Genomic DNA, 26,311 nt, shown 5'->3' on the forward strand with positions numbered 1-26,311 from the left:
TTTCCCCGAGAGATTTTAACCACTTTAAACCTCAGGGTGACGAGATTAGAGTCTCTGTTTTCTTTCTCTTTCAAAACGTCCCTCTATTTCTACCTAAAGTTTCGGATGCAAACTGCAGCCTAGGGGGCGCAGCTCCGTTAAACTTGCCCAGCAGCACCGGCTCTCAGCTGTGCAGGCTCCATTACCAGGTGCCAGGTGTTCTTGAGGCTCCTGGAGTCCAGATCAGCTTGCTTCTGCCTTGTTCCCGCTGCCAGCTGAGGTTTTATTTGTGTTGGGTCTGCTAAGTCAGTGACCGCTGGTCCCTTTGCTTTTCAGCTTCCAACATATAATTACTCTAGTTTCTCTTATTGTTCCCTTCCTTAGGGGTTTATGCATGTTATTCCCTCCTTACCATCCTTTTTGTGGCATTTGGCAGGCAGTGGAGGTGAATAAACACATTCAGTCTGCCATGTACAACTGAGTGTCCCTTACAAGTGTTATTGACTACTTAGAACGGTGATGGTGATTTGGGGCTTTGGGCACAGAGAAATAATAGTCTTTGTGATTTTTTTTGCCCAGGAACATTTTTCTCTGATTCCTCTACAAAGGTGGGAACTGAGTGGGTTTAATTCAGGTACCAAGCCTGATTCTGATTCTGTTCAGGAACATTCCTGGGGCGGGGAGGGTTAGGGGGGTATAATTAAGGGAACATACTAGGTACTACAGCTGCCTTTGGGAAGTAGGTTCTTGGCTGTCAAGGAAAGAAAGGACACACACACACACACACTCACACACTCACTCACACACTCACTCACACACTCCATTATGCTTGTACTTTTGTGATTGGGTAAGTTCATAGAGATTCTTGAAGAAGAAAGAAGTGTGATGAGATTTTCCAGTATCAAGATGACTTACCATCCAAGTGTTAGCTCACTAAACGGGGTGGGAGACATGGCATATGAAATATTTCCACAGGAAGGAAGAAAAGCCATTCTCAGTTAAAAGAGGGGAAATAAAGGAGAAACAGAGTAAAATGGGATTTGTAGACAATGGGAAAAGCTTAAAACAAAGCTGTCTCTCCTGAGAGTTCCAAGTTCTCCAGCGAGGAAATGAGAACTCCTGTGGCTATGCGGGCGAGTTCTGAGAGAAGAAGGACGAACCAGGCTTTTGTTATTGAACAAACAACAAAATATCGGAAATTAGGCTTTGTCTCTCTCTTTTTAAACACTTTAAAATGTGAGCCTGAATCTTCCATTGATTCCATGTCAGAAAGTATGTGACATTGGCTGGTTGAATTACCCTGCAGTACAAAACATCCACCAAACAGGAGACATCTGCACCCCCCCATCGAGTTTCCCCTGATTATGCCCTAGCCTCCGCTCCAACATGGACCAGAGCAATTTTAAACCTCACTATTAGATTTTGAAGGTGTCATTTCTCAAGGGAGGAACAAAAGTAATACGTTGTAAAATGAAGCCTGAAAGCAGAGTTTGAGGGGAACAGTGAGTAGGAGAGATTTGTGACATCTGAGGGCTGGGGAGTGGAGTATGAAAAGCAACAGGACGTTTTTGGAGAAACCTTCTTGTTGGAAGAGCTCCAAGGGCAACAAAAAGTACGTTCAAGGACTTGAGGCAAATTCATTAGGAAAGACTTGGGTGTGAGGAACAGCCCCAGGGAGCTGACCTGCGACTGTGCATCCAAGAACTGAGAGCGCCCAGTTCAAGGGGATTTTGGTGAGTGGGAGATCCAGGGATCATTAAATGGAAAGGAAGAATTAGTTTCAAAGTACAAAGGAATTTTATAGGTCCTAGACAATTCCCTAACTCATGGGGAGTTCCAAGTTTTGTGGTGAGTAGGAACTTCTCTGGCAATAAGAGAAACAACTCAAAGAGGAAAAAAAAACCAAAAACGAATCAAATAACTATAGCGAAACGTAAGAGAAACAGTGTGGGGGTAGTGCTTTGGACAATGCACTTCATGCTCAGATATTCTGGGCTTTCTAGTCCTTGTTTCCTCATGTGATCTGGAGCAAGTAAATTGCTTTTGATGAGCCTCAGCTTTCTTATCTTTAAAAGTGGGTTCATAAAATATATTTCACAGGGTGAGTGTGAGGATTCAATGAGAAACTATTTGCTAAGCACTTAGCGGGGCCCTGGTGCAACCACCACCATCACCTTCGTTTCAGCTGAGCTGGGTGGCTGTCCACAAGTCACTCACGCTCCCCTTCCGCAGAGAACTGTTTCTGGGAAGTGGCTGCTCAAATAGGAACTACATTTCCCAACCACCCTTGCATTCAAATGGGACCATGAGTTCTGGCCAGTGGAATGCCAGGCCTGGCCCCTAAACACTTGCTAGGGAATCTGCCTCCACTCCTTCCCCCTCTGCTGTCTGCCAGTGACTAGGGTGAGCTTGGGAACCATGTGTTGAAAACAGCAGAGCCTGTGTTAGTCTGGTTCCTGAATGACTGTGTGGAACCAAGATCTCAGGATTCACCTGTTACAGCAGTTAGTGTTAACCTCAGCGACACAAATAAAATCATGGTGGCTCGGGATCCCAGTTGCCTGGTCAAGTTTTGGAGAGACTCATCAGGAAAAATAAGTCTTGGAGAAACCAGCCCGGAAGAATCTTAACTTACCAGTTATCAGGATGGCCAAGAAGGGGCTGTGGCTCAGACTGAAAGACAAATTATGGCTGATCAGTGTACTTGTAAATTAATCATCACATTCCATGTGTCATCGTGAAATTTATTTACACGTCGTCCTAAACTGCTGCCTAGACCTTTGCCTGGTGCGTCTGTCACAGACAAACCCCAGCAGAGGGTAGTGAGGAGAAAGCCCAACTTCCTCCGGTAGTAGAGCACTCACTCACTGCTCGTGACGGACGCCAGGGGGACTTCCGTTTTTGGACTCCTCTTCGGCTGTTTTAATCCTAGGGCACTTCAAGCCTTTTTGCCACTCTGTTGAGGGTTCAGCTTCTCTCAAAAATTGAGCAACCTTTAAAAGTTGTTAAGTGTGCAGAGTCCATATTTAGGATCGAGCTAGGTCAGATTATCTCAAGGAAAACTCAGTGGCTGGGAAGAGCAAGCCATTCAAAGTATTATATTGCCTTTTCCTGTCGTTACTTGTAACAGCCATTCTCTACTCATTACTTTCTGAGAAAAAGGCCAAAAAAACACCAAAAGTACAGGCTACTTCATAGAGTCAAGTGCCCAATTATCCTCTTGTATAGTCTGATCTGTATAGCAGGACAACCTGAAATTGTTCTGTAGGTGGGAGTGGGTGGCGTTCTCTAGCCGTCATTTGGGGAATGGTGGCAAGGATGTGGGGAGTGGGTGGTAAGACAAGGAATGCCTGAAACCGTGCCAAAGAACTGTGGTGTGGCTGGAAGTCTTGGAGTTTTCTCAGACTCCATTATTGCTAGTTCCTCATCTTCCCATCCCTCTCTATTTACTCCACCTTTCTGTTCTCTCCTTGGGCTCCTGCGATGCTGGTATGATGGCAAAGCCATGGAGCTGGGTAGAAGGGAAGCCATGGTGTGGGCATCATGTGCAAGCGCTCCCACTACCTGGGTCTAAACTTAGTTAGAAGGGGGCAGTTTTGCAGGAGCTGTGGTCAGGATCTTGGAAGATGGAAGAATCAGGAAGTGAGCCTGCGATGCCCTGACTGAAGAGGAATGAACATCAGAAAAGCCAACTCTCTCCTTTGACCTGCCCCGAAGGCAGGTGTGACGGTTACAGCTGCTATTCCTGCACCACAGTCTTCACCAGAGCTCGCGCCTTTAACTACCCTGGTGGTTGGGAGTCACTGGTTTCAGGTGTCTGGTAGATAAACAAAATCACTTTAAAACTCATTTCCCTCATTTATCATCTTTTCTCAAAGTCACTATTAATGCAGGCTTTGCTTATGAACCCTGAACAAAGATGGTGAAGAAGAAACCCCCTTTTAGTTCTTAAGAAAATAATTATTGCCAGCTGTTTTGATTTTCATGACCAGGAAGAAGGTGAAAAGTATTGGAGGCTACTTGGGAAACCAAAGGGAAAGACACTTGGCTGCTGCTGTGTGTCATAGTTGAATAACAAAAAGGGACTGCTTTGGATGTCTTCCCTCTGGTCCGTCATGTTGGGTCGTGTGGGACTTGCAGCCTGGCAGGTCCAAGAGGTCAAGGTAGCCGATTCTGTGTGGAAGGAAAAATGTTAATATGACCACTAATGACCCCCACCTTGTAGAAGGCTCTCCCCGTAAGTGTGGGAGAGACCTGTGAATATGATGGGATATCACCCTCGTGATTAGGTTTCAAATCAGTTGACTTGGAGTTCATAAAAAGGGAGATTATCCTGTGTGGGTCTGAACTAATCATACGTGCGCTTAAAAAAAAGTAAAGCATCCAAGAGCTGCTCCCGATGGCCTGGAAGAAGCAGGCTGTGAACTACTCATGAAGAGCTGCGTGGTAGGAATCTAGGGGACCTCCTAGAGAGCAGCCTCTAGGAGCCGAGAGTCACTCCTGGCCAACAGCCAGCACGAAAAGGGGGAACTTCCTGCCAACAACTTGGATGAGCTTAGACGAGAACCTGTACTCCAGATGGGAATGTAGACACAGTCACACCTTGAATCCAGCCTCATGAAATCCTCAGCAGAGAACCCAGTTACACTGTGCACAGACCTTTGATTTATAGAAACTGTGAGATTATAAATGTTGTTTTAGGCCAATAAGTTTGTGGTAATTTATTACGCAGCAACAGAAACCTAATACACTCTGTTAGCAGCATACTTCTTTTCTTCTTTTCTTTTTTTATTAAGTCTACAAAATCAGCATTTGATTTATGTAGGGCTACAGGTCATTTCTCTGTCAATACCACACTTTTGAATATAACAAAAAGAATAATATACTTTAAAAAATAATATCTTGTTTATCTTTGAAGAACTCAACATAATTCTACATTTCTTATTTAATTGCACACGCACACGCACACGGAAATGCCTTATGCAACTTTTGGGACCTGGCTGAGCAAGTCTGAAGGGCAGCCAGTCAGGAAGGGAATGTGACAGGCAGGCTGGGCTCCAGTGGGCATGGACGGCGGACCCGCAGGCTGCCGTCAGGGGGGAGATCCAGGGGAAGGGTGAGCAATGGGACAGCAGATGCCGTTTTTATCAGGGCAGCCTTGAGCCCTGTTTTTCTTTCTTTCTTTCTTTTTTAATTTTATTAATAAACTTTATTTTTTAGAGCATTTTTCAGTGCCATTATCATCTTATGGGACCACCGCAGTGTACGTGGTCCATTGTTGATCAAAACGTCACACTGCAGTGCGTGACTGTGGATGGCATTTTGGAAAAGGCACAGCTATGGCGACAGTGAGAGGATCAGCGGCTGCCACGGGTTGGGCAGGGGGGTGACAGAGATGAAGAGGCCGCTGCCCTGCTTCCTATGCCTCCTCCTGGGAGGCTGAAACCCTTGCACACAGCAGGAAGGGGAAGACACGGAAGATATGATGGGCAGGAAGGATGGGGAGGGAAGAGAAGGGGGGTAGGAAAGGAGGGATGTTCCTTTTGAAACGTTTCACAGTTATTTTCTTTGTCCCACTTGTATTCAGTCTCAGCCACAGTCCCCCTGCGGCATCCATTGCCTTAGGGAGATTTTAGAAGGTCACAGCAGGAGTGCAAAGAGGAGAAAACAAATCTGCATTCAGCTTTTGACTTCCAGTATAGAAAGTTTTGAGTAACACAAGTCTATAAACCTTGGCCTTATCTAGAGAGCAGTGTTTTCTAAATTCTAAGTACTCTCGAATTATGAGGAGCTCAGTTTGGTGGACTAAGTCAAAGAGCAGAAGAGACCATTGATATCAAATAAAGAATGCTCCTGCCAAGCAGGAAGAGGAAGTAGAAAGCCTTCTTTTAGAGGAAGGGAGGAGCTGTAAAAGGAGGGAGGATGGGGTGAAGGCCTCAGCCGAGGGTGGGGTGTTGGAAGGAAAGCAGAAACAGATAGTTGAGGAAATAGCTAGAAGCAGAGGTTGACCGTGCCCTGCTTCCCATTTATACTGTAAGAGAAGACAGCACTTTAGGGTTCCCCTCCATCTTCGTGGGAAGTGCATTAGAGCAGCCACGTGGCGATGCACGGTCACATGGGAAGCCCAGGACCGAGGCCCTTGTTCTCTTTGGCTTTTGTGTGGCACAGATGTTCTCGTGTTCCCTCATTGTGCCCCTGTCCTCTAACTGAGGCATGTGGGAAGTAACTAAAGGTGACTGCTGGTAACTTTGCCAACTGGATGGCTGAAGCTGAGGAAGAAGGGACTTTGCAGATGCAGACAGTAGGCGGCCTTCCCAGGGTGGGGGAGCCAAGGCTCCAGGGAGAGCTGCCAGGGGCCTGTGGGCAGGCTGGGAGCAATCACTACTTACTGGCTGTGCAGAGAGCCCAGGCCTTGAGTCACACCAGCCACGGCTGTCTGCACAGGGGCAAGAGTGCAGAGCGTTTGGGCTAAGACGCCTTGAGCACCAAGGGGCAGTATGTCTATCAGAGTGTATGTCCTTTAACCAGCTCTAAGATACCATCGTGACGTGGCTGGGGCAGGGTCAGGGAAATCGTCTGAAGGCATGGAGAATCTACTGTCTCAGGGGTTTTAGGCTGAGAAAAGCTTTTGAGCTAAAAGGGATTGGGCTGACCACAGAGTCTTTCAAATGAAAGAAGATTAAGTTATCTTTTTAATTTTTTTTCTTTATTGATTCTAGAGAGAGGAGGGAGAGGGAGAGATAGAAACATCGATGAGAGAGACCATCGATTGGCCACCTCCTGCACGCCCCCCACTGGAGATTGGGCCCACAACCTGGGCACATGTTTTGACTGGGAATTGAACCGGTGACCTCTTGGTGCATGGGTTGATGCTCAACCACTGAGCCACACCAGCAGGGCAGATTAAGTTATGTTTAATGGATAATTTAAAAATCCCCTCTTTGCCATCTTTTCTCAACACCACCACCCCTCCATCCTTATCCCCAAGGAATCAGGGAATGGAATTGAAGGAGCATTTTGAGATTGGTAACGGTAAATAAAGGAAGGCACATTTTAGGTATAGTGTGAACATTTGGACCCCAACACATTGCTAAACAGCCCCAGACCCCAGGCCCTGCCTCAACAGTGGGGGCCACGTGGACGCCGTGTTATCCCGTGCTGGAACCACACACTTAAGCGCACCATTGGAAATTCCTTTGGCCTGGCTTTTGTTGATTCAGCAAATTACTTAGGAGAGGATGATCTATTGTCAAAGAGATGATTCTTGCAGGGAATGCATGTCTGGCAAACGTAGCCCTCAATTTGCAGATTGTTGCGGTACCTGTGGTAATGAGGATTCTGTATCTTTTTCCAATTCAAGAAAATTTCTTGCAGTTCTTTGTGATGATGATGTGTGGTTCTTGACATCCAAATAAACTGATATAATTCCAACAGTATGCTGCCTATTCCCGTGGTACCACGGGCGTTTTGTACTACATTGCTTTACAGTTTTCAAGAGGAACTTGACATCTTGGCATTACTAGTAAATCTGCTGTACATAACAGGGAACTTTTCATAGTATAGGTGAAAATTTGGCTTACTTTCTGGTTGTTCCTACAATGGCAATTTTCATGTGCAGTATCTGAACCATTCCTCCAGGGGTGATACTTCAAGCATCTATCCATATCTTGTGGAAGAATGCTCTCCTTATCATAAGCATCTGGGTCAATTCTCTGGACATTCCCAAAGCCACAGAGACAAAGGACTTTTTAACTGATACAGTAAGTCCCGAATCCATTAGGAATGCCGACCAGTAAGAAAATGTAATGAGAGAGGTGAACATTGCTCTGGACTTAAGAAAACTGACTTCTGTTGCCCCATGTCTAAATGGAAGATGTGGAAAAATAGAAGGGGAAAATGTATGGAGTCCTTCTCTCCCAGACCTACAATGGAAATGCTTCTTGGGAATTTGTTGTTTTTTAAAATTTTTTATCCTCACCTAAGGACATTTTTGCATTTATCTCCAGATAGAGCAGGAGGGAGAGGGGAAGGAAGAGAGAGAGAGAAACATCGATGTGAGAGAGACACATAACGTGCTTGCCACCCACACAACCCCAACTGGCACTGGGGACAAATTGCAATGGAGGTTTGTGCCATTAGCAGAAACTGAAACTGGTCTCTCTGGTTTGCGGGCCGACGCTCTAACCACTGAGCCAAACCAGAGTGGGAATTTGTTTTTAAATCAACCACTACAATACTGTAGGTTTAATCTCTTAATAAAGTAGGCATGATTACTGGGAGAGGTCTTAGGAGATCTATCACCTGAAGCTTAATTTGTACTTGTGAGAATTAAAAAAAAGTGAATTTGTTTATCAGTTTCCTGTCATTTTTGTTTCTTGGCAAGTCCAAGCCCTCTCACCAATTCAGATTCAGTAACTATGAGCTCACTTTTTGTTTTTTTATCCTCACCCGAGGACATTCTTCCATTTTTTGTTCAGGTAGAGTGGGAGGGAGAGAGAGGAACAGAGAGAGAGAACAGAGAGAGAGAAAGAGAGAGAGAAACATCGACGTGAAAGGAACACATCGAGTGGCTGCCACCCACACGACCGACCACACGACCGACCAGGGCAAACTGCAACCGTGAGCTCATTTTTTTCTAATACTTTCCTTAAGGGCTTTAATATTAATAGTTAAAATCATCCTGAAGAAGATAAAGGAAATATTGTATAAAAATATGGCGAAGGCCTTAAGAGGGAGCAGACATTGTTATTCAGAATGTGTATGAAGGAATGACAAACATCATGGCAATAAAACGAGGATTTCTACCCCAAAGGCTGTTCCCACGTGGTCATGTATTAAACCATAAAAGAAAAAATAAATCAACCACATTGTCCCTTGGAAAAGCTTAAGATGCAGAGGGAGTAAGGTCAGAATGCTTTGTGCAGCTTAAAGGAAAAATACAGAAGGTATGAAAAATCCTGACTTTTACTACGTACCACTAAGTCCACAGCAGCGGTGCATAGGGGAGCGAAGGGAGCGAGGGCCTCTTGCGTCCTGGCGCCCAGGGCGGGGAGGAAGGTTCGCTCTAGTCTGCGGCGCACGGTGGAGCCTCCTGGGAGGCGGCCGTTCCCTCCGCGAGGGGGCTAGAGGTCAGAAACTGTGGTCTCAGAGGGTATGGTTACTGGTTCCGACTGGCCACTCCCCAGAGCGTCCTTCACCTCAGATTTTCACCGGTGACTGAGAATAATAATTAGTTTTTGTTGAGTGTTTAACATCCATCAGACACTGTTCTAAGCGTTTTACATGCTTTTCTTAACTGAGATATTAGGCTATTAAGATGGGGACATGTTGAATAGTAATTGAGGACAAAGTTTGAATTCATATAGGGTCTTTTCTCCATGGGTTAGCAGGTGAAGAAAATGGGGTTATCAATGAGGTTAAGCTCCAGGTCTTGAATTGTTTAGCTCCTAGATTGTTTATAAACTTTATTTCCTAAGGGATTTGAACTCTAGGATCTACTACGTATTTGCACAGTACAGTCATTTGACAGAAATGAAATAAGTGAATATATGGCCACAGCCACTACTGGGAGGGGCAGAGATGGCGAGCTGCCATACTTTCTAGGAGCAGCTGCTCAGCCAGGGTCCAGCCACATCTCCTAGGCCACTGTGCACCTGGTGGGGCCGTGTGCCCAATGAAACATGGGTGCCAATGACATGTGTTGCTTTCAGATTGATGTGGTTAAAAAGCCCGTGTGTTTTCTTTACCCTCTCTCCCTGTCTGCCCTTTTTCTTCCTATCTGCCGGCTGGATCTTGATGCACAGGCTGATTTTGGAATCCTGCCTTGACGATGGCACAGCTTCTGAAGCCAAAGTTCCCGGAACGCTGTGGAGCAGAGAACCCTTCCCTCCTCCCACCCCATGCACACTCCTGCACACCGGACAGGAACACCCGGTTTGTTGTATACAGGATGTAAACTCACGTCAGCGAACAAAGCGCAGTAAGCCCCTGCGATTTCTGGGTTTATCTCTTACATCAGCGAGGACTACTCTAACTAGTAAGGAGGACTACCTCACACTGTTAAAACAATAAAGGTTTGCATTAGTTTCCTAAATAACAGGACATTTGGTTGCAAAACAGACAAGTTGGGGAGAGTTCCTGTTTAAGTGAATATAAGGAAAATTGTAGAAATCACAGCAAAAAACCCCAGAGTAATCTTTCTTCTTTTTTTTCCCTTGAAAAGTCAGCATTTAAATATTTAATCGTGTCAAGTCAAAGCAAAGCAGTATAGTACTGAGTGGTAGAATTTGAGAATGAAAACCAATGGGTAGAAAAATAACTACTTTTATTTGCATAGTACTTTATAATTTTAAAGTATTTTTATGTCCCCCAATTTATTTAATCCTCAACAATTCTGGAGAGTCATGTGGCAATAATAAGGATGTTTGTAAAAAAATAACAGTGCAGATTTTTGAGTGCTGTATTCCAGGCTTTGGGTTAAGAACTTCACACATACATCTTAATTATGACAACGTCCCAGAGATTGGCACTATAATTATCCCTATCTAAGAGGAAAAAAAGAACATTGAGACCCCGGAATTTTTTTTAATCCTTACCTGAGGACATTTTTCCATTTTTTGTTCAAATAGAGTGGGAGGGAGAGAGAGGGAGAAAGAGAGAGAGAGAGAGAGAGAGAGAGAGAGAGAGAGAGAGAGAGAGGGAGAGAGAGAAACATCAATGTGAAAGGGACGACACATCGAGTGGCTGCCACATGCACGACCAACCAGGGCCGGGGACAAACTGCAACTGAGGTACACGCCCTTTGTGGGAACCGAACCTGGGTCTCTCTGAACCGCAGACCAATGCTCTAACCTCTGAGCCAAGCCAGCCAGGGCGAGACCCCAGAATGTTAAGGAGCAGTTCAATGTCAATTCCGGTAAGCGGTAAAGCCAGGACGCAAACTGAGGCTAGCTGTGAAACCTGTCTTCTCACCACCATGCACCTGGCCTCTGGTTTCATGCCCACCCTCGTCCCTACTTGTGGACGAAGCTTCCAGGGCCCAACGGGCCGAAGTGAGTAGCTCAGGTTCCAACTGCCAGGTCTTGTCAAAGTGAGATTTTCTTACTCTGACTTCAGTAGTCTCTCCACTTGGAATACCATAAATTAAAGCAAATACTAACTTGGTTATGGGGCAGACAGTCAATATTTTTAGAGTGTTTATAGAAAGGAAGTAATTTTGGCCTGGCAAAAGAGCAAACTGAAGGTAGTTTTACATTCCCATTTCAAAAGGAATTATTCAAACTGGGAAAATTCCCTTGGTGCTGGGTCACTCCGGAGGATATTCAGGGAGAGCACCCTCTTCTGTCCCAGTTCCAGCCCTTTTCAAAGCAAAGTTTACAGACTGTCTCAGCAGGCTTGTTGCCTTTTGAGTCCCATGCTCAAAATCGCTTGGTGTTTGGCAAGATCTGACTGGCAAGAAAGCGTCTGTGTGGTTAGCTTTTGTGTCTGACCCTCGCGGGAGGTTAAGGCCAGTTTTCATGTCAGTAACCCCACACCCCACTTCCCTCCCTTCTCCTTGGCTCAAAGGAAACACAGCCTGGAGGAGAGGAACCAAGGTGGGCTGGACCGCAGGGTGACTAGAAGAGGTCCGGGTTCAAGTTCCATCTACATCATGCTCTGGTAAGTGACCTTGGACTCTGCTTACTTTCCTTATATAAAATGGTGTCTTAGTTTGGGCTGCTACAGCAAAGTACCAATGACTGGGTAACTTATAAACAAGAGAAATTTATTTCTCACGGTTCTGGAGGCTGGAAGCCTTAAGATCAGGGTGCCAGCATGGTCAGGTACTGGTGAGGACGCCTGGTTTGCAGACTGTCTTCTTCTTTATCCTCACGTGGTAGAAAGAGGGTGATAGAGCTCTCAGGAGTCTCTTTAATAATGGCACTAATCCCATTCATGAGGACTCCACCCTCATGACCTAATTACTTCCCCAAGGCCCCGACTCCTAATACCCCCACAGTAGGGGGTTAGGATGTCAACATACACATTTCTGGGGGACATAAATATTCATATTCAGTCCATTGCAATGGGGAAAAGTATTTTGCTTTATGTGGATTGACAGGATAATGCACATCAAGGGCATAGCCTTAGAAATGACCCACCCCAAGGGCTCGGGAGAATTCAGCTCTGGTTACTAAGGGAACTGTCGGAAGCATGGAGTGTCTCAATAAAGAAGAGCAACACAGTCTTCTTGTTTGCTCTGAATTGCCGAGTCATGTTTTACCAGGGCCTGCTAACGCTAAATCTGGCCTTGCAACGGGGTTTGAAGAAACCAGTCAGCAGGGTTCTGAATAAATATGTGCAAGTCTAAGATGCAGAACTTGGCTTCAGGGTTCCAGGAAGAAGCAGGATCCTTAGATGGGACAGCTTATTCGAAGTGCAGTTATAACTACCCCTCCCTCATTGTTGGAAAAAGCCGACAGGTGGTTCTTAGGGAATGTTTCACACCAGCCGTTTTTTTCTTTTTTCTCCTTGTTCTCATATTTTCCTGCTCAGAATTTTTTAAAAATCCTGCTGCAATTATTTTGATTCTCCACATTTTGGGGGATGAGGTTCATTCAGTATGGTTAGTGGTGAGAAGCCAGCTGTTTTTCACAGGACGAGGAGGAAAGAACAAGGCCCTGTGTCCACCTCTCTCTCTTCCCAATTATGTGGTCTCTTGTCCCATGACTGCCCCAGAGGAATGTAGCTCCAGGCCTGGGAGCCTCCAGGAAGCAGGGTGCTCAGGGGGCCTGAGAAGGTAAAGGCAGGAACCAGCTGGTCACACAAGGCTGAGAAGGCTGGTATGAGGCTGGGTGGAGGGAAGTGAGTGATGGGCCACAGGTTCTGTCTGAGAGGTGGGTGGAATGCTCTGGCACTCGGGCTGGGAGGGCACGTCTCCAGTCTGTACCCTACTTCTATGTCTCTGGGTCTATTTTGTTCATTATATTCCACAAATAAGTGAGATCATGTGATACTTATCTTTCTCTGATTGGCTTATTTCACTTAGCATAATAATCTCCAGGTCCCTCCATGTCCTCTCAAAGGATAAGAGATCTTTCTTTCTTACAGCTGCATAGTACTCCATTGTGTATATGTACCGCAGGTCTTCTCTTATTCCCAGTTCCCCTTCCTACATCTATTTCTGGAAATGCAAGTTCTTGTGCCTTCTTTCAATTCCCCCTTCTGCTGATGAGTTTTAATAGCAGTTCAGAGTCTCTGAGCCCTCTCCTTGGGCTCCTTCCTGAGCTCACTATTGTGATCTGACCCGATCTGTTATTCTTGCTTTTCAAGTGTATAACTGATAGATAACCTTCCAGAGGAAAGAGCACTGAACCGGGAAGCAGGAGCCCTGGCATTGTCTGCAGTGGTGCGATTTTGTGGTCACTGTAGTGGAAGCTGTGGTGTATCACCGGATTCCCACCCCCCAACCCCTACCCCAGGCCCTGTTTCTTCACCTTTTGGGAGTATTGGCTGCAGCTAATGGCTTGCAGCTGAATCCATTGGTAAGCATTGCCCTTGACTTAAAGCAGTGATTCTTAATGGGGGCAGTTTTGCCCCACGGGACATTTGACAATGTCTGGAGACGTTTTTGATGGTCACAACTGAGGGGTAGGGTGCTACTGGCACCTAGTAGGTAGAGGCCAGGGCTGCTGCTAAACATCCTACCGTGCACAGGACAGCGTCCTACAATAAAGAACCAAGTAGTCCAGAATGTCAACAGTGCTCAGGTTAAGAAATGCCACTGTAAGTGAGCCACCTTACCCAAGATTAAACCCCCTCCCCAGAGGTGATCTGCGTCCTATAACAGATCTATGGCTGGGCACAAAATTCTGGTCCCTTCAATTTAGGGCCAGTTCAAAAATGCTGTTGCAGCTCGAGAGCTCTTTGTGGGATTGGTTGAGGTCTCTGCTGTGACTGCATCACAGTTCAACATCTGCCTCTGCCCAGTCATGCTGATTCCCTCATACTATAGACTGAATATGTCCTCTTCCCCTCCCCTCATCCATATGTTGAAACCTCAAGCCCAAGGTGATAGTATTAGTAGGTCTGGCCTTTGGGAGGTGCTTAGGTCCGGAGGGTGGAGCCCTCGTGAATGGGATTGGTGCTCTTTTAAAAGAGACCCCACAGAGTTCCTTAGTTCCTCTCACTGAATTCAATGTTGGGCTCCACTACTGTTTCCTGTGCTGAGGTCTAAGATGTCTCAGACTACAGATGTAGGGGAGGAAAAAATTATTTTTCCTCCATCCTCTTAGGTTCAGTGGCTAACACTGCAAGTTAAACTGACAAAAGACAGGTTAATAGAAGAAAAGAAAAGAGAATTTACCTGCTCAGTGGGCATACAGGTGGGGGAAACTCAGTGATGAGCAATTCAGTGGGGTGGCTCGGACTGGTGAGTGAAGGCAGGGGAAGCTTATATACAATTTTAACAAGGAGTAATAACATTGTGGAGAAGTGATGACAACAGAAAGGGGGTTCAGGCTCTCAGGAGTAGCACACTGGGGAAGGTAAATATATGGGGAAACAAATGGACGATAAAGTGTTTAATCAAGTTTGTTGTGTAGATCCCCCTCAGTGCTCTCTCTGATGATAAGAGTCTATAGTCTCTGGTGACTGAGATAGGTGTGTATGTGTCCGTGTCCTCAGCTCAAAATAATCCCCAGGCCAAAGTGGCACATTTTTAGGTGGCATACTCTGATTCCCTTCACAGCTAGGGGGTAGGATATGGTGGGAGCCCTGGACTTAGGGTTGGTCCTTTGTGCTGAAGCTTTCTACTTCTTTTTCACTTCATCCTGCTGCTTTCTTAGACTTTTTCATGACCCTGCTGGATCCTCTATTCTCTCTGCTACACATTATCATTTAGCTTCATCTCCTCTTGCTAACAGCCGAAATTTTTCAGAGAGGGAAGTTGGCTCATCGTCGTGTGCCAGGAAAACCAGGGAACACTCGCTAACTCCCCCGTGGACTGCCCGTGGTCAGTGATCACCTGGCCAGGATTGCACTCCCTCCCCCATCCTGCCTGCCTGCCATTTCCCTGAGCGCAAGCCAAAGAGAGGGCGGTGCTAGTTTAGAAGAGGAAATTGGGCACTTCTAATGATATGTGCTGTTCCCACAGAAAGACATTCCTGTTGTTCAGAAATCAAATTCCTTTGTGTCATGAAGATAGCTACTTATTAAAGAGTCTGCCTTGAAAGTATATGCATTTCTGTAAGAGGACTGAAAAATTGCTCTCTAATTTAGTTGAAGATGGTTTTTATTGATTTTGTATATACTTATTGACTTCAGAGAAGATTTAGATATAAATTCCAGACCTCTGTTATGTATGAAGAAATCCTATGAAGCAAAGCAGGGTCGATAGGCATTTCAGTGTTAAGAATGTGTAAAGTTAAATGGAAAAGGTATCAAAGTTGAGAAATTGCACATTTTAGGCATAATAAATACAGTCTAATGGGGTTATTGTGGTGATTAAATGAGGTAACTCATGTAATGCACCTGGCATTTAATAGATGATCAGTGCATGGTGGTCATTATTATTACTTGAGGGATCAAACGTGTTGACATTTTGAACATATTTATTCTTGAGTGGTTTGGTTTTCTGTTTTCATTGTTTTACCTGGTCAATACCTACATCAAAAAGTAAATTTATCTTATCATTTAAAAAATATATATGTTTTTATTGATTTTAGAGAGAAAGGGGAAAGAAGAGGGAGAGAGAGAGAGAAACATTTATGTGAGAGAGAAACTTCGATTAGTTGCATCATGACTGGGGACGAACCCGCAACCTGGGCATGTGCCCTCACTAGGAATCAAACTGGCGACCTTTTGGTGCCCACCCTTGCCACTTTATTCAATGTAGTACTGGAAGTCCTAGCTAGAGCAATCAGGCAGGGAAAAAAAGGTATCAGAATTGGAAAGGATAAAGTAAAATTGTCTCTATTTGCAAATGACTTAATTTTACATATAGAAAATCCTACAGATTCAACTAAAACTTTTATCAATGGGATTTAGTAAGTTGCAGGATATAATATTAACATACAAATATCAGTAGTGTTTCTATACACTAACAACAAATTTTCTGAAAAAGAAATCAATCCCATTTATAATAGCATCAAAAACAATAAAACACTTAGGAATAAATTTAACTAAGGAGGTTGGAAGATCTCTATTCTGAAAACTACAAGGCGGTGGTGGAGAAATTGAAGAAGACACAAATAAACGGAAAGGTGTCTTATGTTCATGGATTGGAAGAATCCATATTGTTAAAACGTCTATACTATCAAAAGCCATCTATAGATTCAATGCAATCCCCATCAAGGTTTTAATGGCATTCTTTATAGAAGCAGGAAAAACTCCTAAAGTTTATATGAAACCACAAAAGACCCTAAAGAACCAAAGAAATTCTGAGAAAGAATAACAAAGCAGGAGGTATCGGTCTTCCCAATTTTAAGCTATACTATAGAGCAATAGTCACCAAAACAGTGACTATAAACTGGCATAAAAACAAAGAAATAGACCAATGGAATTGAATTGAGAGCCAAGAAGTAAACCTAAGCAAATATGATCAACCAATATTTGACAGAGGAGCCAAGAATAGTTAATGGAGAAAAGACAATCTCTTTAATAAATGGTACTGCGATAACTGGATATTCACACATAAAAGAACAAAAATGGGCCCATATCTTACCCCACTCACAAAAATAAACTCAAAATGGATTAACTGCTTACATGTAAGACCTGAAACCATGAAACTTCTAGAAGAAAACAGGAATAAAGTCCTTGACATTGGTCTTGGTAATGAGTTTTTTGGATATGACAACTAAAGCACAGCAAAAAATAAAAAATACAGGTAGGACTGTATCCCACTAAAATGCTTCTGCACAGCAAAAGAAATAATAAAGCAAAAAGAACCTACAGAACGGGCAAAAATATTTGCAAACCATATATCTGAAAAGGAGTTAATACCCAAAATATATTAAAAAAACCTCATACAACTCAATAGCAAAAAACAAATAACCCAATTACAAAATGACAAAGGACCCGAATAAACATTTTTTCCAAAGAAAATATACTAAAGGCGAATAGATACATAAAAAGATGCGCAACATCACTAGTCATTAGGGAGATGCAAATTAAAACCACAATGAGACATCACTTCGCACCTGTTAGGAAGGCCATCATCAAAGAGACAAGTGATAACAAATGCTGGTGTGCTGTGGAGAAAAGGGAACTCTGTGCAGTTGGTGGGATTGGTACAGCTGCTTGGAAAACAGTATGGAGGATCCTTAAAAAATTAAAAATGAACTACCAGATGATACAGCAATTCCACTTCTGGGACTTTATCCAAGAAAAATGAAAGCACAAACTTGAAAAAAATATCTCCACCCTCATGTTCATAGCAGCAATATTTGCAATAGCTAAGACATGGAAAAAACCTAAGTGCCCAGCACTAGCTGAGTGGACAAAGAAGTTGTGGTATATGGCAGAATTTCCTCACTTTTTATGGCTGCATAATGTTCCATACACATTGAATACACAATGAAATATTATTCAGCCATAAAAAAGTGAGGAAATCCTGTCATTTACAACAACATGGGTGGAACTGGAAGGCATAATGCTAAGTAAAATAAATCAGCTAGAGAAAGTCAAATGCTGTGTGATCTCGCTTAAATGTGAAATCTGAAAACAAAACTAAATAAACGAACCCATAGACAATGAGATGAAAAACAGATCTTACACGTGGTTTACCGAGGAGGAGGGTAAGGGAGGGGAAATGGAGGAAGGTGGTCAAAAGGTACACGTTTCCGGTTATAAGTAGCCCCCAGGGAAGTGATGTACAATGTGATGCCTGTAGCTGTCACTGCTCTATGATACGTAGGAAAGTTAAGAGAGTAAATCCTGAGTTCTCACCACAAGGAGAAAATTATTTTCCTGTCTTATTTTTTTCATTCTCTTCTTTTTATTGTGTTGATATGGAAAGGTAGATGTTAGCTGAACCTACTGTGGTAATCATTTAAATATATATGTAAATTAGACCCCCAAACAAACTAATAAACAAACAAACCCCAAACAAACAAAAATGTCCTTGTCACTATGACCTCCTCTATCTGTGGCTCCATTTCTTTGCTCCTTCCACAGAAAAACATCTCAACTGAGATTTCTGCTCTCCCTATTCTTCACTCACTGTTTTACTCACTTTAATTTGGCTTTTTCCTACCCTAAGATGGAAACTGCACTTGCAAGGTCATTACCAATGACCTCCAAACCAGCGACACTTTTAGTCAGCTCACCTGACCTTTCAGCAACGTCTAAGTTTCTTTAGCATTCTTCTCTCTTCCGGTTTTCCCTCTGCCGCTGGCTGCTCCCCTAAGTCTGTTTGTTGGCTTCTTCTCGAGCTGATGACTAAGTGTTGGAGGGCTTTGGAGCACCACCCTGCATACTGGGTCTCTGAATTTTTATTAGAAATAGAAGTTGAACATCCTACTTGCCCTACCACACGGCAGCTGGATGGCTTAGCAGTGGCATAGTTGTATTGTGATTTTTCAAATTGAAATTGAAATTTTTCTGAACAAGAAGGAGTGTCTTCAACCACTATTGTTGAACACTAAATGGCTTTGGAAATTTTGTTGCAGACACAATCATGTTTGTTAATTAATTCAATCTAAAATTACAATACAAAACAGTGCTTACATGTGAAACTTGTACGTGGAAAAGTCATTTGATGATGACTAACTTTTGAATCACAAGTAATGTCAAACTCAAATAAACTTTCCATACTGTCAAAAGCTAAAAGAAGAAGAAAACCTTCATTCCCAAATTTGCAGCAGAGATATTTTCTGAACTCGAACTGCAGTCCCAGCAGCATTTTCCAGACCTCAGAATAAGTGTGAAGGAAATTTTCATGTTCTGGAGTCCACTTAACTGTGCAGTTGAGCGTCCACCTGACTTCAGTTGGAAGTGATTCATCTGCAATGCAAGGACATGCCAAGAGGCAAATATCAAGAGAATAGGATTCCACAAATGCCTTTTGAGTGATGAATATGCTCAACGAAAATCACAGTCTGTGGATTGATATCATTATTTGTCAGTATCTATCTTTCTGAAAGATATTTTCAAAGCTAAAATACATAAAACCTTTTTATAGGTCAGCATTAACATATAAACATGTTAGCTGATTTTGATAAGGAACACTCATTTTGAATCCTAATTAAGCCAAATGTTATTCTCCCCCAAATAGTTCTATCCTCATTAGACCTGTATTACCAAAAAAAAAAAAAAAATTGCAATTATTTTTATATTTTTAATTTTATTGATAGAAAATTTGTGGAACTCTTTCCTCTCTTGTTATATATAAGTACCTACATAATATCCTTGTTTAAAAACATTTTTTTCCTTTATTGATTTTAGAGAGAGAGGGAGAGAGAGATAGAAACATCGATGAGAGAGAACATCGATTGGCCGCCTCCTGCGTGCCCCCCACTGGGGATCAGGCCCACAACCTGGGCATGTGCCCTGACTTGGAATCGAACTGGTGACCTCTTGGTGCATGGGTCAAGGCTCGATCACTGAGCCACACCAACCGGGCTCCTTGTTTTGCCTCTTGATTCTGCACAGAAGAAGTCTGCCTAACCCCTCATTATCTCCTTGCACAGCAAAAGCCGTGCATGGCCTGGCTCTGGCAACTTCTTCCACCACCATTGTCTCTGCCTCAAACACACCAGCGCCTCTTTTATCCAGGACTTCTGTGTCGCTGCATCCTTTGCCCGGAATGCTTTTAAAGGTTTATTCTTTTGAGATTCAGCCCTTAACCTGTAGGGTCTGCACTACCTCCAGGAACTTAGGGTCAGAATTATATGTGTGTCAGAAGTATCATGTGTGGTAGTAGTGTGAGAGTAAAGGAGACACACAGGGAGTTTTTCCTAAACAAGCCTTTTCCTACTCTAGCAATTAAGCATTAAAAGATGATCATTTTCATACTCTTCTCTGTTTTGGAAATGGTTAGATATTTCTCAGTGTAGTTATGCTAATTGTTCACTAGTTCGGGCTTGAAAACTCCTCACCTTATGTTTGTTCTCCAAAATACAGCAAGTTCGAGTTAGCATTTCCCTAATCAGTCAGGACCTTAGCTAGTCATCCCCTGGAGCCCATTTGTCTGATATGAAGAAGAGTTTGGGTGTGCTTCCTAGTGTCTTACTGTCAGCCCTGGTTGTTTGTCTTTCTGCCTGCTGATGGAGCAGGTTCTTGGATTTGCACCTCAAAGTGAAAAGGCTAGAACTTTGTTACTTACAGGTGCGGCGTGAGGAATAGTAGCATTGGCATCCTTACTTATGGAGCTCGCTAGAAATGCAGAATCTTGGATGCTACTCCAGACCCATCCAATCAGAACCTGCTATGTAATAAGATCCCCAGATGAACCTTATCAGATTCAGGCCTGGATGCTGACCGTAGTTGCCGCCACCATCACCCCCACTGAGGATACCCACCCCACCCCCGAGATCTCTGTCCATGCGCCACAGCTGACTCCTGATGGTGACTAATGCATCACTGTCAGATAAATCTGGGACAATGTCACACTTCTTCCAAGTCATTCCACCAGTGCAACACAGCTCAGTAGAGTCCAAGTGGTAACCTTTAGCAAAACCTGTTGATTGGGGATATTAGAATATCATAGGACCGTACTGCCCCTACCATGGTCTGGGATGGCTGAACGCCTGTCCCTGGAACAGCTCCAGGCAGCTCCCTGCCCCAGAGTCCTGATCAAACCAACTCCTGGATGTAGAGAGAGAAGAAAGCGGTTCCCTGACTTCATTCTTAGGGCTACTTGTCAAACCTTCATCTCCTGACCCGGTGTTGACCCTTCTCCAGGATAACTGACAGTGGGAATATCCATCCCCTTTAGGGGAAACGCCACCCCCACCCACAGGGGTGTGGTCTGACATATAATAGTTTGACATAAGTGCATTCCCCCAAGTCCAGGTTATTTGGTCTTAAATAACACCACATGTGGGATAGCAACAGCTCTGGAAACTTTCTTTCCAGTTTCTTCTCATCAGGGTTCTGAGACCTGGGAGTTTCCAGCCTCATCCTGAGTTACCTGGTCATATAAGGATTCACTTGACGTGTTTAAGCTTATTGAGAACAGTTTCTGCACTTACATAAGGACCTAAGGAGGAAAAGTTGTGAGTAAGGAGAACTGGCTGAAATATGAATAACAGTAAGTGTGCTGAAATTTTCTCCTGCTCTCTTGAAACAAAAAAGTATTAGAAAGACTACCTGCCACTTTTGAATTGCATATATCCTGACTCTAGAGAGAGTGGTTATTGTTGGTGTATATGAATAGAATTTCTAGAATGACTTTGGATTGCTGAATGCTGTCTTGGAAATCCTACTGAATGTCAATTTTTAGCTTTTCTTTTTTCCATTTTAGATCTTATGTATGAGCTTTAAAAACAACCCAGTTATGCTGGCTGGAAGGCAGTTTTCCTGTGAAAGATATTTCAGGAGTCGGGAAGCAGAACAACGCATGAGGAACACTTGGTGTTTATTGAATGGAATAAAAGATGCCCTATCGTTGGATATAAGCTGCAAGACATTTTCATACGCATTATCTCCTCTTATCCTCTTATCAAGCCCTGGAACTACACAGAGCAGGGTTATCACCCCCTTTTAAGGGTTCAGAAAACTGGAGCCCAGAGAAGCTAAGTGCCTGGAAAGTAGTGAAGTCGGGTCTCAGACCTGACTCTTGCCTCTAAATTGAATCCTCTGTGTCTGGTTAAAAGAAGTCGGAGCTCAAGTTAAGGCTGTAGGTGAATCACAATCAGGTAATGTGCCTGAGCTGGTGGCTGGGGAGCCACCGGTTTATGGTAACAGATCATTTCTGAAGCCACCGGTTTATGGTAACAGATCATTTCTGAAGCCGGCTCCCGCAGCCCCCGAGAAAAGTGTCCAGACCAGCACTCCCGCCCACACGCCTTTTCTTTTTGCCACTTGCTCTTTCTCTTCTTCCTCCCCTCTCTTTCATTTACTCAAGTAATAGCTTTCTTTCCACTTCACTCCCTTTGGCTTAACTTGATGTTGAGAGGACTTGACTATTACCATCCCAGAAGGGCTCTGCGCGAAGGAAACCGCAGCGATGCGGAGAAGGAAGCGGAGGAGGGTGTGGAGGGAGGGGAGCCGAAGGCCAGGCAGGTGTGGAGGGCGGCTTAGCGCAGAGACCGGGCTTTCTGCGTCCAGACTTGTATTCTGAGATGCTCCCCGCTGCTCTGGAATCTCTGTAAACACAGAGATTTGTCTGGAATGACTTTACAGCTCAGCAGGAAGCTTGCTAAGCGCCAGGACTCGCAAACTGTGAGTGTGCTCAGCTCAGAAGTCCAGGGAGGAGGTGCTCTGGGCCTGGCGTGCCCCCTCCCCGGCCTGCCGGTGCCCAGGGCCCGCTCAGCTGAGAGCCAGTGCGAGGCTGTCCCTGCGCCGGGCTACTGTGGCGCCTGCCCCTTCAGCGGGGCGGCCCAGTGAGCCTTGCAAAGACATCAACTACATCTTTGTGCTGTTATGGTGAGCCACACCTAAAAATGTCCCAGAAAGCCATAAAAAAACCAGCCCTGTTCCTAACATTTTTTTTTTTCAGGGTCGGAACATTCATGATTTTACTCAGCAATACTTTTTCTTCTCAAAATCCTTTTTTTATGGGAAGGATTTTAATCTTTCCTGATGCAATTTAATTCTCTTCCACGTTTTCCGAGGGTGCAGGCTGTGGATCTCACAGCTGTCATGGAGACCCGGGGCGTCTGCTAAGAGCAGCTATTGGGAGGGCAAGAGAAGGAGAGTGTGGGCCACTAGTGTCTCTGGGATGTGGCAGGCAGAGGGTTCCACCTCCGTCTGCGTTTGTTAAAAAGGGCACGGGAAAGGGACTAGGAACCCAGGGGAAAGCCACAAGGAAGCACTGTTGTGCTGAGGGCAGCACAGGGACAGCCAGGCCGGGCTCTCTGCTGTGCACAGTGCCCGTAGCACACCGGCCTGTCCGTTTCCTGCCAGATGGCCACTCTGCCGCCCGCTCTTAGATGCAAGTCGGTAATTTGTCATATTTTTCTAATGGTTATGAGCTGTGGCTCTACAAGATCCAAATCCTGGTCACACTAATTACTAGCTGTTTTAGGGTTTTTTTTTTTTTTTTTTTTTTAGAGAAACAGAACAAGTAGGTTATCTCTACCTTTATTTCCATCTCTAAACCTAATCGGAATACCAGTCTGTATATCTATGTATCCTTCGATCGACTGACCAATCAATTTATTTTAAGAGTTTGACTCATGTCATTGAGGGGGCTGGCAAGTTTAAAATCTGTAGGGCAAGTTGGCAGGCTGGAGATGCGGGTAAGAGTTGATGCTGCATCTGGAGTTCGAAGGCTGGAAACTCAGGCAGAACTTCTATGTTGTAGTCTAGAAGCAGAACTCTTTCTTCTTTGGAAAACTTCAGTCTTTGCTCTTAAGGCCTCTAACTGATTGGCTGAGGCCCACTCATATTATGGAGGGGTAATCTGCCTTACTTAAAGTCAACTGATTATAAACGTTAGTCATATTAAAAAAAAACCTTCCCAGCAACATGTAGGCTAGTGTTTGACTAAACAACCTGTCACCAGGGTCTAGCCAAATTGACACATGAAATCAACCATCACTCTAGCTTTTAACTTACTAGCAAGTTTACTTAACCCCTTTACACTAAATTTCTTCTTTTGTAAAAGGGAGATAATAAAAAAAAGTTGAAATAAAATAATAAAATAAAAAAAGCAATAATAAGATAAAGTGGCTAACACATGTTGGCTAAATTATTAAGTTTACTGTAAGTTCTCAAGTAAATTTACATAATGGGCCTCATGGGAGCTCTATGTATTGGAAATCAAATAGAGTCATTAACTCCATTTATTATGTTTGATTTTATGGCAGTCCCAATGTTTAAGTTGATATATAGACATCAACTGCCTAATGTGAAAAATGCGTATGAATGATCACAAACAATAGTGTGATAACAATAAAGGTAAAATAACAAAAGAATAAAAAAATCACTAATAACCTATCACTCTGACAGAGCAACTGTGTTCATATTTCTGTTATCTCTGCCAGTCCTTACTCATTCATAAAAAATGCATTATTTACAGAGCTATATTTAGGGTAGATCAATTTTTGTAACTTGCTATTTTACAATGAACACAATAGATATTAAGATATTGCCTGGCTGGTGTGGCTCAGTGGTTGAGCATTGACCCATGTACCAAGAGGTCACAGGTTCAATTCCTGGTCAGGGCACATGTCCAGGTTGTGGGCCAAACCCCCATTGGGGGGCATGCAGGAGGCGACCAACCGATGTCCTTTCTCATCCATGTTTCTATCTCTCCTTCTCCCTTCCTCTCTCTCTCTAAAATGAATAAAAAATAATAATTTTAAAAAAGATATTAAACGAACCAGATAAATTATGTGCTGGTTAAAAAATACAGTTATCCTCTCTCATCCTATTGAAGAGCCCGAGCTGCTGAGTCAGTCAGTGTGTTTTCTCTTGAGGTGCCAGCTTGGCAGACAAGCTGTCTAGGTGTTTTATATCCCATTGTTTTCTACAAAAGGGCGGTTGAAGGACAAAAGCTCATTAGTAGATTATAGGTGTTTCGTATTAATCCAGCTCTGTTATTAAGGTTTTTATTTTTGTCATCTTTTCATCCATTTAAAATGTATAGCTTTCATTCAGTGTGCTGTTTGCCAAGTAGTGGGGATGTTTCCAAACACAAAGCAGCACACAGGTCTGCTTTCTCAGAGTTGCAGACTAGAAGGCGAGACAGGTGATAAGGGGGCATGGAAGGGGCCACAATGGAGGGAAACACCTAACCCAGGCTTGGGGTTGGGTTTGGGGGTAGTTAGAGAGTGTGTCCTAGAGAATGTTCTGAGCTCTGCAGGATGAATAGGATCTAGCCAGGTGAAAAGGGGGGAAGAAGGGGTTCATGTCATTTAAAATACTTCATTTTGCCAGAAAACTGAGTCCAGGTGTTTTTTCTATGTATTTAGGCAAACCCGTGAACCTCAGGTAAAGTTGTGGAAACAGCATATGCAAAGACATACTGTCTGTACACTATGGCTTGGGGAGCTGAATATATCCTATTATGGCTGTAGGAAGAATTTGAAGATGAAAGGGGTCATGTTGAGGAGATGAACGTCACTCTGTGCTCAGCGAGGAGCCACTGAAATGTTTTAAGCAGGGGAATGACATGACATGATTCATACTTTAGGAAAGTCACTTAGGGTGCAGCATAGAGAATCAATGGGTAGGAAACCATTGTCTCACCATTGGGATAGTTTGAGTAAGAGGTGATGGGTAACAGCAGCGCAGATGGAGTAAAATGGATGGAATCAATAGGAAGTTAGAAGACAGAAGGTCTGGAACTTGATTATTAGTCAGGTAAATGGGAGAGAGTATAGTTAAGGATGAAGCCCAGGGATCTTCTGTTCTGTATTTACATGTTCTTGGAAATGAAGTTGTTTTTTTTAATCTGAAATTATTTTGCCTTTAAGGGCATTTTTTTTTTTTTTTTTATCCTCACCCGAGGACATTTTTCCATTTTTTGTACAGACAGAGTGGGAGGGAGAGAGAGGAAGAGAGAGAGAGAGAAACATCGATGTGAAAGGGACACATCGAGTGGCTGCCACCCGCACGACCAACCAGAGCCGGGGACAAACTGCAACCAAGGTACATGCCCTTAGCGGGAACCGAACCCGGGTCTCTCTGGACCGCAGGCGGGCGCTCTAACCGCTGAGCCAAACCGGCCAGGGCGCCTTTAAGGGCATTTGCTGTCATGTCCTCTAGTCAAATATCCTGTCATGAGACAGAAGGCACCTTGCATGGTGGAAAGAGCTCTTGTCTGGAGGCCAGGTACAGGTCTCCAACAGACCTCAAGTGTCATCCTGACCAGTCATCTCCTTGTAGTGAGTATGGACAACTACAATATAAGAGAATATACTTACGGATTGGGATGGGGCTTTGAGTTATGGCATATGTACAAAATAAACACATCTACATGGCACTTAGAGAAAACCGCTGATGATACTTGTGCTTTGAAGAGAATGGCCTGGGGTCCTGCCTCCTCTAGGTCCTGCCTGATTATATCAGAAGGTGAGAAGAATCTTTATTTTACTGTATTTCTAACAAATTCAGTATGTTGAAGATCACCCTTTGGGAAGCTCTGGCATAGTGGTTAAACTCTTGAGTCAGATAGTCTGAACCAGTGTCTTCATTCCATCATTTACTAGCTGTGTGACTCTGAGAGAGTGATTTGTGATTCTAA

This window comes from Molossus molossus, unplaced genomic scaffold (genome assembly GCF_014108415.1).
Source record: "Molossus molossus isolate mMolMol1 unplaced genomic scaffold, mMolMol1.p scaffold_m16_p_1, whole genome shotgun sequence".
NCBI classification, from domain to species: Eukaryota; Metazoa; Chordata; class Mammalia; order Chiroptera; family Molossidae; genus Molossus; species Molossus molossus.